At 48.4% G+C, this 17,384-nt stretch overlaps 1 protein-coding gene across 3 annotated transcripts in view; it reads right to left on the bottom strand.

Annotated features, from left to right (window-relative positions):
• The window catches only part of LOC140207244 (uncharacterized), a 70,066-nt gene extending 61,721 nt beyond the window's left edge, over nucleotides 1–8,345 (bottom strand). For 2 of the 3 annotated variants that reach the window (XM_072275682.1, XM_072275683.1), the window contains exon 1: nucleotides 8,257–8,339. The gene's annotated coding sequence lies outside the window, so the exon portion shown is untranslated. Of the gene's footprint in view, nucleotides 1–8,256 lie in introns of all 3 variants that reach the window. The other variant, XM_072275684.1, reaches the window with a different exon arrangement.
• Between the last annotated feature and the right edge of the window lie 9,039 nt (nucleotides 8,346–17,384).

Below are 17,384 nucleotides of genomic sequence, written 5' to 3'. Positions count from 1 at the left end.
CGACACAAAGGTTGGTGCTGTTGTAGATAGTGCAGATTCGAAGATTGCAGAGAGACATTGATAGGATGCATAGTGGGCTGCGAAGTGGCAGATGGAGTTCAGCCCGCAGAAGTGTGAGATGGTACACTCTGGAAGGACAAACTCCAAGACAGAGTACAAAGTAAATAGTAGGATACTTGGTAGTGTGGAGGGGCAGAGGGATCTGGGGGTACATGTCCACAGATCCCTGAAAGTTGCCTCACAGGTGGATAGGGTAGTTAAGACTGCTTATGCGGAGTTCGCTTTCATAAGTCGAGGGATAGAGTTTAAGAGTTGCGAGGTAATGATGCAGCTCTATAAAACTCCGGTTAGGCCGCACTTGGAGTACTGTGTTCAGTTTTGGTCGCCTCACTATAGGAAGGATGTGGAAGTATTGGAAACGGTACAGAGGAGATTTACTAGGATGCTGCCTGGTTTAGAATGTATGCATTATGATCAGAGATTAAGAGAGCTAGGGCTTTACTCTTTGGAGGGAAGGAGGATGAGAGGAGACACGATAGAGGTGTACAAGATAATAAGAGGAATAGATAGAGTGGATAGCCAGCACCTCTACCCCAGGGCACCACTGGTCAAAACACGAAGACATGGCTTTCTGGTAACGGCTGGGAAGTTCAAGGAGGATATTAGAGGAAGGTTTTTCCATCAGAGAGTGGTTGGTGCGTGGAATGCACTGCCTGAGTCAGTGGTGGAGGCAGATACACTCGTGAAGTTTAAGAGATTTCTAGACATGTTTATGGAGGAATTTAAGGTGGGGGGTTATATGGGATGCAGGCTTTGAGTGTTGGTATAACTATTCTATGTTCTATGTTCTATGTTCCATCTGCAGATTTTTTTCCTCCTAATCCAACGGACTGTTGGCTGGTCTATAATGTAGCCCCATGAACATGATCATACATTTCATATTCCTTATTTCCACCCATAAAGCCTCACTTACTCGAGTTCTCTTAATCGTTCTGACTGCGCACTGTGGTGACATTTTTAACTGCCCAGTAATGTTACCACTCCTCCTTTATTCTTCCGCTTTCTCGCGTCTAAAAATAGGTTTCCCAGAAATATCGTACTGTCCTACTTTCTGCTCTTACAACCAGTTCTCAATAATGGCGACAATATCATAATTCGATCTGTTGATTCATGCCCTGAGCTCACCTGCCTTTCCTTATTTTTTTCCTGGCATGGAACTATACGCAGTTTAGTGCCCCAGTCGCATAATGCTCCACCTTTTGATTCCTACCTTTGTCTGAGCCCTTTCCAACATCTGTCTCCACACCCACTCGTTATCTGCTCTGAAGCTCTGAATCACATCACACTGCAGCTCCAGTTTAACAACTCTCCACCAAACTCTCATGCACAGTCCTGGGAAGTCCTTCCGCTCAAACATAAGTACCCTCAAGATTACGTGTAAAACGTCCTCCGTCTCTTCGGTGCAGTTCCCACCTTCCTTGGAAAATACATACTCATCTCAGATTCTGTAGCCCTCCACCCAAGACCAACTCCTGACCACTTGGTAAAGTGTATGGTCTTCCTGTGTCTGAACTCAGTCGGTGGGGTAATTGTCCTGTCCTTTAATTTAATGGCTAAATCCCTGACCTCACTTTGCAGAACCACCTGACTATACTTACTGAGGTCATTGTTACCTATATGGACCAGGATCTCCGGCCGCTCACTCACTCCATTTAGAATCATAGAGAAGGAATGATGTGCTGAGAGAAGAGGAAGGAAGGGGAGGAAGGCAGGGGCCACAGAAAAGGTTCACTGATCGCAGCCTTTGGAGCAGGAAGTGTGAGTTACCGTTTTCTTGCTCCCTATGTCAGATTAGAGTCTGTTTAAACGCCGAAATCTTTTGACCTATGACTATGAGTCAGAGACTGAGGGAGGCACCCTCCATACAACCCTAAACACACTCCTGGAAACATACAATGAGTGACGTTCCCAACGCAACAATCAAACACACACTTCCGGGGACAGACTTAGAGTGAAGCTCCCTCTACACGGTCCAGTCACACACTTCCGGGTTCAGATGCAGAGTGATATTCCCTCCACACCGTCCGATCACACACTCCCGGGATCAGACGCAATGATCTTCCCTCTATAGCGTCGCATCGCACAGTTCTTGATCAAAGACTGAGTGAAGCTAAATCCATAAAGTGCCATCGTATATTCCCGGGCTCAGAAGCAGAGTGAACCTCCCTCCTCACCGTCCCATCACCCATTCCCTAGGTCAGACGCAGAGTGAAGCCCCCTCTGCACTCATTTCTGCGGTCAGACACTGAGTGAAGCTCCCTTCGCCCGGTCGAGTCACACACTCCCGTTGTAAGGCATGGAGTGGAGCGCCCTCCACACCGGACCATCCAAGAGTTTCCGAGTAAGACGACATGTGAAGCTCCCTCCATTTCGTCCCATCACTCAAACCCAGGGTCAGACGCAGAGTGATGTTTCTTCCACAATGCCGTATCGCACCCTCTCGGCCTCAGAAACAAAGCGAAGATCCCTCCACACTGTCCCATTCCAAAAACCCTCGGGTCAGACACAGAGAAAAGCTCCCTCCGCAACGTCCCATCACACACTGCCGCGTTCAGACACAGATTGAATCTCCATCCACACCGTCCCATCACACACTGCCGGGTTCAGACACAGATTGAATCTCCATCCACACCGTCCTATCACACACTTCCTTGGTCAGATACAGAATAAAGCTCCGTCCATACCATCCCATCACACACCCTCTGGGTCAGACACAGAGAAAAAGCTCCCTCCACACCGACTGTTCTCACACCTTTGGGGTCAGAGACAGAGAAAATCTCCCTCTGCACTTTGCATCACACCACTCCCTCCTCCATGATCAGACGTAGAGGCAAGCTCCTTCCACACTCTCCCGTTACACGCCCTCGTGGACAAACATAGATTTAAACACCCTCCTTCCGTCATTTCTGCCCCTTTCACCTCGGAAAGGAGACGGTGTGTCCGTCTTTGCGAACTTCACATTCACATTCATGTAAGTCTCGCTGCCGTCCATCCTGTCGAGAATTATCTGCCTCTCTGAGCTCAGAAGTGAAAGCCACCATTGTCAGAGGAAGCCCGTGTTGACCTGGGAGTCAGACCGACACCAAAAAAAAACAGCAGAAGAACAGCTGATGAAGAGAAAAAAAACAGGAGCAGGGGTTGGGTGTAATTGTGCGCTTAGAGATAGAAACATAGAAAACCTACAGCACAAAACAGGCCCTCGGCCCTCAAAGGTGTGCCGAAAATATTTTTACCTTTGAAATTTCTAGGCCGACCGACAGCCCTCTATTTTTCTAAGCTCAAAAAGTCTCTGAATAGACCATATCGAATGCGCCTCCACCACCGTTGCCGGCAGCCCATTCCAAGCACTCGTCACTCTCTGAGTAAAAAAAAAAAACTTACCCCTGACATCTCCTCTACCCACCTACTACCCGGCACTTTAAACCTGTGTCCTCTTGTGGCAATCATTTCAGCCCTGGAAAAAAAGCCATTGACTATCCACACGATCACTGCCTCTCATTACCTTATACACCTCTATCAGGACACCTCTCATTCTCCGTCGCTACAAGGAGAAAAGGCCAAGTTTACTCAACCTATTCTCAGAAGGCATGCTCCCCAAACCAGGAAACATCCTTGTAAATCTGCTCTGCACCCTTTCTATGGCTTCTACATCCTTCTTGCAGTGAGGCGACGCAAAATGAGCACAGTACTCCAGGTGGGGTCTGACAAGGGCCTTATATAGCTGCAATATTACCTCTCTGCTCCTAAATTAAATTCCATGATTAATGAAGGCCAATAAACCGTATGTCATCTTAACCGCAGAGTTAACCTGCGCCGCTGTTTTGAGTGTCCTATGGACTCGATCTCCAAGATCCCTCTGATCCTCCACCCTGCAAAGAGTCTTACCATTAAGACTATATTCTGCCATCATATTTGACCTACCTTTCTCTGTAACTTAGGTGATGAAACCCAGGTAACATTCGAGTAAATCTTCTCTGTACTCTCTCTATTTTGTTGATATCTTTCCCATAATTCAATGACCAGAACTGCACACAATTCTCGAAATTTGTCCTTACCAATGCCTTGTACAGTTTCAACGTTACATCCCATCTCCTATACTCAATGCTCTGATTTATGAAGGCCAGTATACCAAAAGCTTTCTTCACCAGTCTATCCACATGTGATTCCACAGTCAGGGAACTATGCACTATTATTCCTAGACCCTCTGTTCTACAGCATGCTTCAATGCACTACCATTTACCATGTATGTCCTATTTTGATTAGCCGCACCAAAATGTAGCACCTCATATTTATCAGCGTTAAACCCCATCTGCCATCTTTCAGTCCACTCTTCTAACTGGCCTAAATCTCTCTGCAAGCTACACTGCACTGTTCAAAATCTACTTCATTAGAACATAGGGTATAGGATAGTACAGCACAGTACAGGCCCTTCGGCCCACAATGTTGTGCCGACCCTCCAACACTGCCTCCCATATAACACCCCACCTTAAATTCCTCCATATACCTGTCTAGCAGTCTCCTGAACTTCACTAGGGTATCTGCTTCCACCACTGACTCAAGCAGTGCATTCCACGCACCAACTACTCTCTGAGTAAAAAATCTTCCTCTAATATCCCCTTTGAACTTCCCACCCCTTACCTTAAAGCCATGTCCTCTTGTATTGAGCAGTGGTGCCCTGGGGAAGAAGCGCTGACTATCCACTCTATCTATTCCTCTTGTTATCTTGTACAACTCTATCATGTCTCCGCTCATCCTCCTTCTCTCCAAAGATTAAAGCCCTAGCTCGCTTAATCTCCGATGATAATGCATATTCTCTACACCAGGCAGTATCCTGGTAAAACTACTCTGTACCCTTTCCACTACTTTCACATCCTTCCTTTAGTGAGGCGACGAGAACTGGACACAGTACTACAAGTGTGGCCTAACCAGAGTTTTACAGAGCTGCATCATTCCATCGCGACTCTTAAACTCTATCCTTCGACTTATGAAAGCTAACACCCCATAAGCTTTCTTAACGACCCTATCTACCTGTGAGGCAACATTCAGGGATCTGTGGACATGTACCCCCAGATCCCTCTGCTCCTCCACACTCCCAAGTATCCTGCCATTTACTTTGTACTCTGCCTTGGAGTTTGTCCTTCCAAAGTGTACCACCTCACACTTCTCCGGGTTGAACTCCATCTGCCACTTCTCAGCCCACTTCTGCATTGTATCAATGTCTCACTGCAATCTTCGACAATCCTCTACACTATCCACAACACCATCGAACTTTGTGTCTTCTGCAAACTTGTAAACCCAGCCTTCGGCCCACACATCTAGGTTGCTAATAAAAATCACGAGAAGTTGAGTTCCAAGCACCAATCCTTGGTGGGATACCACTAGTATCAACCCTCCACGACCTCTACAACGAGCCTTTGCTTTCTGCAGGCAAGCCATTTGTGAATCCACCTAGCTAACCTTTCCTGGATCCAAAGCCTTCTGACTTTCTGAATAAGCCTACCGTGTGGATCCTTGTCAAAAGGGTTACTATCGTGGCCATTACAGAGACTTGGAAGCTCAACGTCAAGAATGGGTACTTGGAACGAAGGGCTTTAGAAATTTCAGAAATGACAGGGAGGGAGGCAACAGAGGAGGGGGCGTGACACTGCTGATCAGGCATAGCGCCACCGCTGCAGGTGGGGAGGCTGTACTGATCTGGTATTGGGAAAGGTACTTGGTCAGGTGTCAGGTCTCTTAGTAGGTGTGGTTAAGACCAATAATAGGTTAACACCAAGAATAGGACCAATCAAGTGTGACAATGGAAAAGTGCGTCTGGAGCCGGAGTAGATAGCAGAGGTACTTAACAAATACAGTGCTTCAGTATTCTCTACAGAAAAGGATATTGACGATTGCAGGGATGGCTTACAGCGGACGGAAAAGCTAAAGCGTATGGGTATATAGAAAGAGGATGTCCTGGGGCTTTTTGGAAAAGATTTAGAGAGGCAGAATATGACTCGGAATAGTCAGCACGGCTTTGTCAAAGGCAGGTCGTGCCTTTCGAGCCTGTCTGAATTTTCTGAGGATGTGACTAATCACATTGATGAAGGTAGAGCAGTGGATGTAGTGTATATGGATTTCAGCAAAGCATTTGATAAGGTATCCAATGCAAGGCTTACTGAGAAAGTAAGGAGGCATGAGGGGGAACTTGTTTACTCTGACAGTGATAGCTGTATGGAAATATTTTCTAGCAGAAGTGGTTCAGAAAGGTTCTATAATGTCATTTAAAGTTAAATTGGATAGCTATATGGACAGGAAAGAAATGGAGGGTTATGGGCTGATTGAAGGGTTGGACTAGGTGAGAGTAAGAGTTCGGCTCGGAGTAGAAGGGCAGATAATGCACTCTTCCTGTGCTGTAATTGATATATGGTTATGTGGGAGACAAAGTGGACACTGTTTTGTGGATCCAGAACTGGTTTGCCCAGAAAGCAAACAGTGATTGTGGACGGATCATATTCTGCGTGGAGGCAGGTGACACTGGTGTGCCTCAGGGATCTGTTCTGGGACCCCTGCCCTTCGTGATTTTTACAAAAGACCAGGATGAAGAAGTGGAGGGATGGGATAGTAAATCTGCTGATGAGACGAAGTTTGGGGGTGTTGTGGATAGTCTGGAGGGCCGACCTGTTTCATTCCGCAGTAGGAAATCAAGTATCTCTCTCTCTCTCTCTCTCTCTCTCTCTCTCTCTCTCTCTCTCTCTGTCTCTCTGTCTCTCATTCTCGTTGAGACCTCTACGTATTGAACATTTTTGAAAAAAAAAACCTCTCTCCCAGTTGTTCTTTTGCAGTATCCGACTCAGGCTTTACGGGGAAAGTGAATTATCACCTGCTCTCACAATCTTTTGTTTCGTTGACAGTCGACGATCTCTCTTCAGGTTTATTCCTCCTAACCCAGCGGACTGTTGGCTGGTCTATAATGTAGCCCCTTGAACATGATCATACATTTCTTATGCCTCATTTCCACCCACAAAGCCTGACTGACACGAGTTCTCTTATCTGTTCTGACTGTGCACTGCGGTGACATTTTCTCTGCCCAGTCCTTTAGCCTTCCGGTTTCTCACGTCTAAAAATAGGGCACCCAGAAATATCGTGCTGACCTACTTTCTCCTCTTACAACCAGTTCTCAATAATGGCTACAATATCATAATTCAAAGTGTTGATTCATACGCTGAGCTCACCTGCCTTTCTTTAAATTTTCCTACAGGGAACTATACACAGCTCAGGGCACCAATCGCATGATGCTCAACCTTTTGATTCCTGCCTTTGTCTGAGGCCTTAACAATATCTGTCTCCACGCTGACTCGTTTTCTGCTCTGCAGCCCTGAGTCCCATCCCCCTGCAACTCCAGTTTAACAACTCTCCACCAAACTCTCAGGCACAGTCCTGGCAACTCCTCCCGCTCGTGTGAACTCCTCCAATTTAGGTGTAAACCGTCTGCCATCTCTTCTGTACAGATCCTACCTTCCTCGGAAAAGACACACCGATCCCAAATTCTGAAGCCCTCCCAGCTAAAGCAACTCTTGACCACTTGCTGGACTGTATGGTCTTCCTGAGTCTGATCTCAGTGGGTGGGGTAATGGTCATGTTCTTTAATTTTATGGCTAAATCCCTGACCTAACTTTGCAGAACTACCTGACATTACTCACCGAAGTCCTTTGTTCCTATATGGACCAGGATCTCCGTCTCCTCACTTATTCAATTTAGAATCATAGAGAAGGAAGGGGAGGACAGTGGAGCAGAAAGTGTGAGTTACCATTTTCTTGCCCCCTATCTCAGATTAGAGTCTGTTTAAACGCCGAAGTCCTCTGACCTATGACTATGAGTTAGAGACTGAGGGTGGCACCCTCCATACAATCCTATCACACACTCCGGGAAACATACAATGAGTGATGTTCCCGACGCAACGATCCATCACACACTCCCGGGGTCAGACTCAGAGTCAAGCTCCCTTCACACCGTCCCATTACAAACTCCCGTGTTCAGACACAGAGTGCAGCTCCCTCCACACCGAACTAAATACAGTACCTTGGCCAGACAACCATTGAAACGCAAAATATTATCCAGGTGTCAGACGTGTGAAGTACCTCCCGCACCTTCGCAGTACACTGTACTGGAGTCAGAAAAAATGTGCAGCTCCCTCCACCCCCCCGTCTCCCCACTCACCAATACCCAGCACTTCGGCGTTCCAGTACTCTCGATTTGTGTGTGTTTCTCGGAGATGGTGTGTGTGTGTGACCGGGCGGTGTGCTGCGAGAAGAGGAAGGAAGGGGAGGAGAGAGGAGGCCAGGTAAAGGGTGGTGAAACTGCAGTCACTGATGTAAGTGTTGTTCCACCGCATGACCGCCCTGTGCACGCAGAGCTTGGCGAGGCTCAGAACCTGGTGATAGATATCCGGTGGAATGGGAGAGGTGTAACACCAGACGCCACCTCTCACTCACAGTCCCCACAATTGCCTGTGACACAGAAAGGAAGACGAATGGGGTGGCGACGGAGATGGGGACAATTTTAGGGGATTGAGCAGGCTGGGGCGCAAGGAAGGTATAGCATAAGGGAGAACGGAGGTGTGTTGCGGAGGGAATGAGTGATGGTGCCGGGTGTAGCCTGTAAGGGAGGGAGGGCTGACGGAAAGGGTATGGGTGCTGTGAATTGTGCGTGTGACAGAGACAGGGAGTAATATAGGAAAAGGAGAGGTTGACGAAGTCGGGTTGGGGTTTCAATGGATGGAGTAGGTCACACGGACAGGGAGCGGCGTAGTGACGGTAGGGGATGAAGTAGACAGTGAAGTGTACAGGGGAGGGAGTGTGTCCCGGAGACGGGGTAGCTTGTAAGGGGCGGAGGGGTGACGGAGGCAAGAGTAGCGTAGTGAAGGGAATGTGTGACGGTGACGAGGAGAGGAAATGTTTGACTGATATGGAGAGGGGTTCTGTTGAGGGAGGGTGTTATGCACACGGCGAGGAAGTTTCTGTTTTGCCGTGCCGGGTCTGACGCTGTGTCGGTGTGACGAGGGGGGCGTGTTCGTGTCACGAAGTGGGTTTGCTCGGTGACATCAAAAGACTACGAGGGGTATTTCAGTGCCCGTTTGAAGACGATGTCGATGTGTGTCTTATTCATAGGCTATGCCTCCTGTGAACTGGTCGTTCCCTCTGTTTGTCGATACATCATCAAATTCTTTGTTCTACCCAACCCCCTTCTCTTCCCACCCGATCTGATCAAATCAGTCTCCGCTCTTTCTACAAAGCAGAAAACGTAAATCACACAACATAACAGACCCTTCGGTCCAAAGGTTGTGATATACCAGTTAAACAGATTTCCTTCTGCCCACACAATATCCATCTCACTCCATTCTCTGCACACCCACATGCTGGTTAAAGAGGGAATTAGAACGTCTATGAATCTCCCTCCACCACCAGCGCTGGTAGCACGTTCCAATAACCAAGCAATCTCTGTGAAAAATAAACTTGCCAAACTAATCTCCATTGAACGTACCCCCTCTCATCTTAATCAGTGCCCTTCGGTATGAGACAGCTCATAGAAACATAGAAACATAGAAAATAGGTGCAGGAGTAGGTCATTCGGCCCTTCGAGCCTGCACCGCCATTTATTATGATCATGGCTGATCATCCAAATCAGAACACCGCCCCAGCCTTCTCTCCGTACCCCCTGATCCCCGTAGCCACAAGGACCATATCTAACTCCCTCTTAAATATAGCCAATGAACTGGCCTCAACTGCTTCCTGTGGCAGAGAATTCCACAGATTCACTACTCTCTGAGTAAAGAAGTTTTTCCTAATCTCGGTCCTAAAAGGCTTCCCCTTTATCCTCAAACTGTGACCCCTTGTTCTGGGCTTCCCCAACATCGGGAACAATCTTCCTGCATCTAGCCTGTCCAATCCCTTTAGGATTTTATACGTTTCAATCAGATCCCTCCTCAATCTTCTAAATTCCAACGAGTACAAGCCCAGTTCATCCAGTCTTTCTTCATATGAAAGTCCTGCCATCCCAGGAATCAATCTGGTGAACCTTCTTTGTACTCCCTCTGTGGCAAGGATGTCTTTCCTCAGATTAGGGGACCAAAACTGCACACAATACTCTAGGTGTGGTCTCACCAAGGCCTTGTACAACTGCAGTAGTACCTCCCTGTTCCTGTACTCAAATCCTCTCGCTATAAATGCCAGCATACCATTCGCCTTTTTCACTGCCTGCTGTACCTGCATGCCCACTTTCAATGACTGGTGTATAATGACACCCAGGTCTCGTTGCACCTCCCCTTTTCCTAATCGGCCACCATTCAGATAATAATCTGTTTTCCTATTTTTGCTACCAAAGTGGATAACTTCACATTTATCCACATTAAATTGCATCTGCCATGAATTTGCCCACTCACCCAACCTACCCAAGTCACTCTGCATCCTCTTAGCATCCTCCTCACAGCTAACACTGCCACCCAGCTTCGTGTCATCCGCAAACTTGGAGATGCTGCATTTAATTCCCTCATCCAAGTCATTAATATATATTGTAAACAACTGGGGTCCCAACACTGAGCCTTGCGGTACCCCACTAGTCACTGCCTGCTATTCTGAAAAGGTCCCGTTTATTCCCACTCTTTGCTTCCTGTCTGCTAACCAATTCTCCATCCACATCAATACCTTACCCCCAATACCATGTGCTTTAAGTTTGCACACTAATCTCCTGTGTGGGACCTTGTCAAAAGCCTTTTGAAAATCCAAATATACCACATCCACTGGTTCTCCCCTATCCACTCTACTAGTTACATCCTCAAAAAATTCAATTCGATTCGTCAGACATGATTTTCCCTTCACAAATCCATGCTGACTTTGTCCGATGATTTCACCGCTTTCCAAATGTGCTGTTATCACATCTTTGATAACTGACTCCAGCAGTTTCCCCACCACCGACGTTGGGCCACCCGGGGGGTAAATGTTACACGCTATCTCGTCTGTTTGCGTCTCCTATTGATATAAACCTGAAGTCGAAACTGAACCCGAGGTCAGACCTATCCATTTCCCGAATTACCTTGTATCCAATGTAGCCCAATGTCCGAGTTCATAACTTTCTTAATCCTTAGTTCCAACTTCAAAGTTTCACCTGGACGAGTTCTCCAGGCTGTAATAACGGAGCACCGCCGTCCTATTGTTAACGACTTGTATAGCAGCTCCTCACCCTGAACTATTTCCGAATTAGCATGACAACAAAACAAAAAGTGGTAAACTGGAATATAGAGCTAACAGACCTGCCCCTCTTGCAACCAACTCTCACAAACGGCTAAAATATCACGCCTCTGGTCGTTGGCACCTGCACTGAGGTCATCTGCCTTTCGTACAACACTTCCTGCATTGAAATGTACGCTGCTCAGAACATGAGTCCCAGCAGGCTCAACCCTTTGCTTTCTGACTTTGTCTGAGGTCTTAACAATATCTGCCCCAACAACCACTCTGCTGTCTGCTAAGGCGGTCTGGTTTTCATCCCCCTGAAGCTCTAGTTTAAACCCCTCCACTCCCACTTTCAAATAACAAACTTTCCCGCTGGGATATTAGTTCCACTCCCGTTCCGGTGTAAACAGGGAGAGCTGCTCGCTGGCAGAGGAAATGAAGGAGCTGCACGACGTGGGGGCGGAGTGGCGCGGCCTGCAGTCTGTGCTGCCCCCTAGTGTTCACACGGCAGAAGTCAAGCTCTGTTGTAGATTACGTTGGGATTCCAAGAGCCCAGGGACTCAAGTAGGTTGGAGGTGCTGTGGATAGTGTGAAGGGCTGTCAGCGATTACAGCGGGACATTGATGGGATGCAAAACTGGGCTGAGAAGTGGCAGCTGGAGTTCAACGCAGAAAAACATGAAGTGGTTCAATATGATGTCAGAATACAGTATTAATGGTAAGACTCTTGGCCGTGTGGAGGAACAGAGGGATCTTGGGGTCCGACTCCATAGGGCGCTCAAAGCAGCAGCGCAGGTTGACTCTGTGGTTAAAACGGGATACGGTTCATCAATCGTGGAATTGAATTTAGGAGTCGAGAGGTAATGTTGCAGCTCTATCGGACCATGGTCAGACCCCACTTGGAGTACTGTGCTCAGTTCTGGTCACCTCAGTACAGGGAGGATGTGGAAACCATACAGACGGTGCAGAGGAGATTTACAAGGATGTTGCCTGGATTGGGGAACATGCCTTATGAGAATACGGTGAGTGAACTCGGCCTTTTCTCCTTGGAGTGACGGAGGATGAGAGGTGACCTGATAGAGGTGTATAAGATGATAAGAGGCATTGATCGTGTGGATAGTCAGAGGCTTTTTCCCCAGGGCTGAAACGGTTGCCACAAGAGGGCACAGGGTTAAGGTTTTGGGGTGTATGTACAGAGGAGTGTCAGGGGTATTCTTTCTAACTCAGTGTGTGATGAGTGAATGTAAAGAGCTGCCGGTAACGGTGGTGGAGGCGGATACGAAGGGGCCTTTTAGAGACATTGGATGGGTATATGGACCTTAAAAGTAGAGGATTATAGGCAAGCCTAGTTATATCTCAGGTAGTGACATGTTTGGCACAAATATGTTGTCCGAAAGGCCTGTATTGTGCTGTAGGTGTTCTGTGTTTTTCTTGTTTCTATGTTTCTAAATCTATGTGCGTGCGTGTGTGTGTGTGTGTGTGTGTGTGTGTGTGTGTGTGTGTGTGTTTGTGTGTGTGTGTGTATGTGTGTGTGTGTATGTGCATGAGTGTGTGTGTGTTTGTGTGTGTATGTGTGTGTGCGTGTGTGTGTCTGTGTGTGTGTGTGTGTGCGTGTGTGTGTCTGTGTGTGTGTGTGTTTGTGTGTGTATGTGTGTGTGCGTGTGTGTGTCTGTATGTGTGTGTCTGTGTGTGTGTGTATGTGTGTGTGTGTGTGTGTATGTGTGTGTATGTGTGTGTGCGTGTGTGTGTATGTGTGTGTATGTGTGTGTGCGTGTGTGTGTCTGTGTGTGTGTGTGTGTGTGTGTGTGTGTGTGTGTGTGTGTGTGTGAGTGTGTGCGAACCTCCCTCCACACCGTCCTAACACACACTCCCGGGTTGAGAAACAGAGTGAAAACGGGGTGTGTAGAAAAATGAAGGCGGTGACGGAAACCAGGGTGGGGAGTAAGGGTACGTCGTGAATAACTGCGGTGATGTTGGCCGTCAGGGAAGGAGGGGTTAACGACGAAGTGGGTCGTACGGGAGGACGGTGCTGACGGAGGAAGCGAAGGGTGCAGGGACTGCTGGTAACAATGTGCAGGGACTGCTGGTAATAACAAAGACTGGCGGGGTTTAGAAGATCGAGCAGATCAGGGAGACCGACAACGGTGAAGAGAAGGGATAGGTTGACTAGACCAGTGAGTGGTGCCAAAGAGCGAAGGATTGAAAGAGACCGGGAAGGGGGTGAGTAGGGGAAGAAGGAGTGATTGACATGGGTATTGGTGCAGAGGAGGTTGGGAGTCACGGAGACGGGGTGTATTTTAGAGGCGGGATAGGGTGAGAAAATGGTCAAGGTGTCGGAGAGGTAGGAGGTGACGGAGACAGAGAGGGCTACGGGTGAGTAAGTACTCTAGCTGGGAAGTCACCTTGCAGTTGAACAATACGTTGGAGAGGGGCACATTGTTTGGCTCTGCTCGCCCCCTTCTCTTCTGTGACCTTTGTCTCGACGGCCCATGTAGGAATCATCTTTCAGGTGGGTGAAATCTCGCAGGGCATCGGGTTCCGAAGGAGTACCTGTAAGAACTCTGAAAACCTTTGCAGACCAACAGGCTGGATTCTCCGAGGGGTGAGGAAGGCACACACAAGGTTAGCATTCATTTCCAGAGCAAAGATTTTATATTAGGGCTCTGGTGTGGACTCACTTGGAGTGTGCGTAGCTGTCACCTACCCTTTAAGAATCGGACTGCCAATGTTTTCCTGTCACATTCCTTCCTGGAATGTCTGTAATTAAAGGGCTTGTGCTGAGCACTCAGTGCTCAACCGTAGTACTGTGGTTTGTGGTTTACAGTTTGTATCTCGTTACTACCGTCTAGTTTATTTTGAGTCTCAGTTTGAGTTAATTCCGACCTTACTCTGCACTTGTGTTGACCATCATCCAGAGCTCCCTCGTTACAGAAGGTGTTGCCACGTCAGGAGTTTGTGACGATTTGGTCTCTCATTGAACAGGAGCAAATTTCTGCGGATGTCCGCTGGAGGGCGCTCTGACCATCGCATCACCGCCTGGTGTGGAGTCGGAAACGACCGGGGTGGCCAGAGGCTGCAGAGGGATGTAGTCTCAGCCAGCCCCGGCACGAACACCACCGCTCCCACTGCCGATGCCATCCTCAAGAAGGCGGCATCCATCACTGAGGATCCTCACCCCCGGGAAATGGCCTGTGTTCATTACTGCCATCGGGGAAGCGTGAAAACTTAATGAGTCAGGAACACCGGAACACCTTCTTCTCCTGCTCCATTACATAAGCACAAACTCGACATTTTAGAGGTATTTATTATTATTTTGTAATTTACATTAATTTTACTTATTTGCGCCGTACTGATGCTGCAGAAGAGCAAATCTTAGGTGGTACAAGTCGCAGACAATAAATCAGATCGTGAATCTGGGACAAAACATGCGATACAGGTGGACAGGAGATTTAGAACACTGGCCGTCATCCGTCAGGACACTGAGTACTGGAGTGGCGGGGGGTGGGCGGGGTTCACGCTGCAGATGTATGAGACGTCCGTGAACCCGCACATGGAGTAGGGTGTTCGGTTTTGGGTGCCCTGCTGCAGGAAAGATGCCATTCAGCTGGAAACAATGCAGGTGGAGATTGCCGAGGATGTTGCCAGGACTCGAGGAACTGAGTTATGGACAGATGAGGTAAGTCAGGACCTCATTCCTTGGAATGTAGGGGTGACCTTACAGAGATGTATGTAACCACGAGGGGCACAGATAGGGTGAGTATGCACAGTCGTTCTGTCCAGGGTCGGGTAATCGAGAATCAGAGGTCACAGGATTGAGATGTGAGTGGGAGAGAGAGAGGGAGAGCGAGCTGGGCTAGATAGGTTGAGAGAGGGACGTCGGAGGACCAAAGAAAAGAGAGGGCCAGATTGAGAGGGAGGGTGCGATAGAGGAAGTGGGAAGTTAAGTAGGGGCGAAGGGCAGTTATGAAGGGGGAGTGAGAGTGGGAGTGAGAGACCGGGATGAAAGAGGGGTTGTCAATTGATTCAAATCGCCCCCAGTGGCTGTCGACAGAGATCCTGGATTTCTTCAGAAATATCCGAGAACAAGGATGCAGCCGAAATGGCAGATGAATCGCAGATGAAATGGTGTTTTTCACGACTGCAAAAGGAATGCTGACTGGACGATTTACATTCAATATATTCGATGTTTCCGGAGTATGTCTTGTACAGGACATTAAAGGTCGCTTTCCTATCAAAGAAGGTTTAAACAGACTCACTAGAAGCAAAGTAGACCCAGTAGACAACCCCAAGAGTTTTCTCGAAATATTCCAACCACTCCATTCTCTCTGCACTGTCCCGTGTCAGTCTCCAGACTAATTACACTGCACCGCGATCTCCCCGCAACCCCCTGTCAGTCTCCAAACTATTCTCATTGAGCCTCCCTCTTCTCACCTGTATCAGTCTCCAAACAAATCCCAGTGACCCACTCTCTCCCCACAGACCCTGTGCCAGTCTCCATACTAATCCCACTGATACTCTTCCTTCCGTCTCCAATCTAATCCTACCGACCCACTCGCTCCCCAGAGATCTACGTCAGTCTCCAACATAATGTCGCTGACACACTCCAACAAAGCGGTGCCCTGTCAGAGCAAACCTCACCCATTCTCATTTTCCACTCCAGTAATTTCCGTATGGACAGCGGACAACAATGAAACAAAATTCTGTTGAATTAAAATTAGTGTATTATTGCCTAGCAGGAGCTTCATTCTCAATCAAACCACGGGAGTCTGTGATGGGACGGTGTGGAGGGAGATTCACTCAGTCTCTCATCCCTGAAGTGTGTGATTGGACGGTGCGGAAGGAGGTTTTCTCTATGTCTAGCCCCGGGAGTGTGTGCTGGACAGGGGTGGATGTAGCTCTATTCAGAGTATGAGGCCTGGCGAGAGTGAAGGGACTGTGCGGTGGGAGCCTCACTCGGTGCCTGACCCCGGGAGTATGTGATGGAACGGTGATTAAGAAACTTCTCTCTGTGTCTGATCCCGGCAGTGTGTGATGGGACGGTGTGGAGGGAGATTCACTCTGTGTGTCTGACCCCGGGAGTGTGTGATGGGACGGTGCGGAGGGAGATTCACTCTGTGTCTGACCCCGGCAGTGTGTGATGGGACGGTGTGGAGGGAGATTCACTCTGTGTCTGACCCCGGCAGTGTGTGATGGGACGGTGTGGAGGGAGTTTCACTCTGTGTCTGACCCCGGGAGTGTGTGTTGTGACATTGCGGAGGGAGATTCACTCTGTGTCTGACCCCGGCAGTGTGTGATGGGACGGTGTGGAGGAGGCTTCACTCTGTGTCGAACCCCGGGAGTGTGTGATGGGTCGGCGCAGAGTGACCCATCAATATTTGTCTCATCCTGGTAGACGTGGGAGACATGTGGATATCTCTCGTCGTGGTGTGACACATATCGCTTCATGCTTTGAACTCATTTCGAGGAGACTTGAATTAAAGTTTAAACATTGTTGCGTCGTTCCAGCGTAAGATGTTTCTAACGTGGACAGGAAATAAAACCGGTCTTTCTATCTGACCCAATCCTTCGAACACGTTTGTAGTGGAAATCAGGAATAAGGAACTGTAAATCTCCCTCTCCGTACCAACTCACCCGCATGTGTTTAGACGGAGAGTGTAGACCGTCCACTGTCCCACGCTGTGCCATCACACACTCTCGTGATCAGAGGCAGAGTAAGGCTCACTCAGCAACCACTCAACACACTCTGTGAAATCAGACACACCGTGAGCTCCCTCCACACCAATCACAAATTCACGAGTTGAGGCTCAGGGTGAAGGTCCGTCCACACCATCCCAAAACAGTTTTCCTTGGTCAGACACAGACTGAGTTTCCTCCACACCAATCTAAACGCCGGTGGTGAGATCCACGGTGAATCTCCCACCACACCATCACTGCACATCCTCCAGGGTCAGAAAAAGATTGAAGCTCTCTCCACACCGTCTGAACACAGACTCCTCGTGTCAGACAGAGAGTGAGGCTCCCCCACTCACAGTCCCATCACTTATTGCCAGGATTAGAGACAGTGAAGACCCTTCCACTGCATCGCAACCCCCCCCCCCCCCCGGGTTCAGTGGCACGTGTA

Source organism: Mobula birostris, chromosome 13 (assembly GCF_030028105.1).
Source record: "Mobula birostris isolate sMobBir1 chromosome 13, sMobBir1.hap1, whole genome shotgun sequence".
Classification (NCBI taxonomy): Eukaryota; Metazoa; Chordata; class Chondrichthyes; order Myliobatiformes; family Myliobatidae; genus Mobula; species Mobula birostris.
This window is presented reverse-complemented; position numbering and strand designations above follow the sequence as displayed.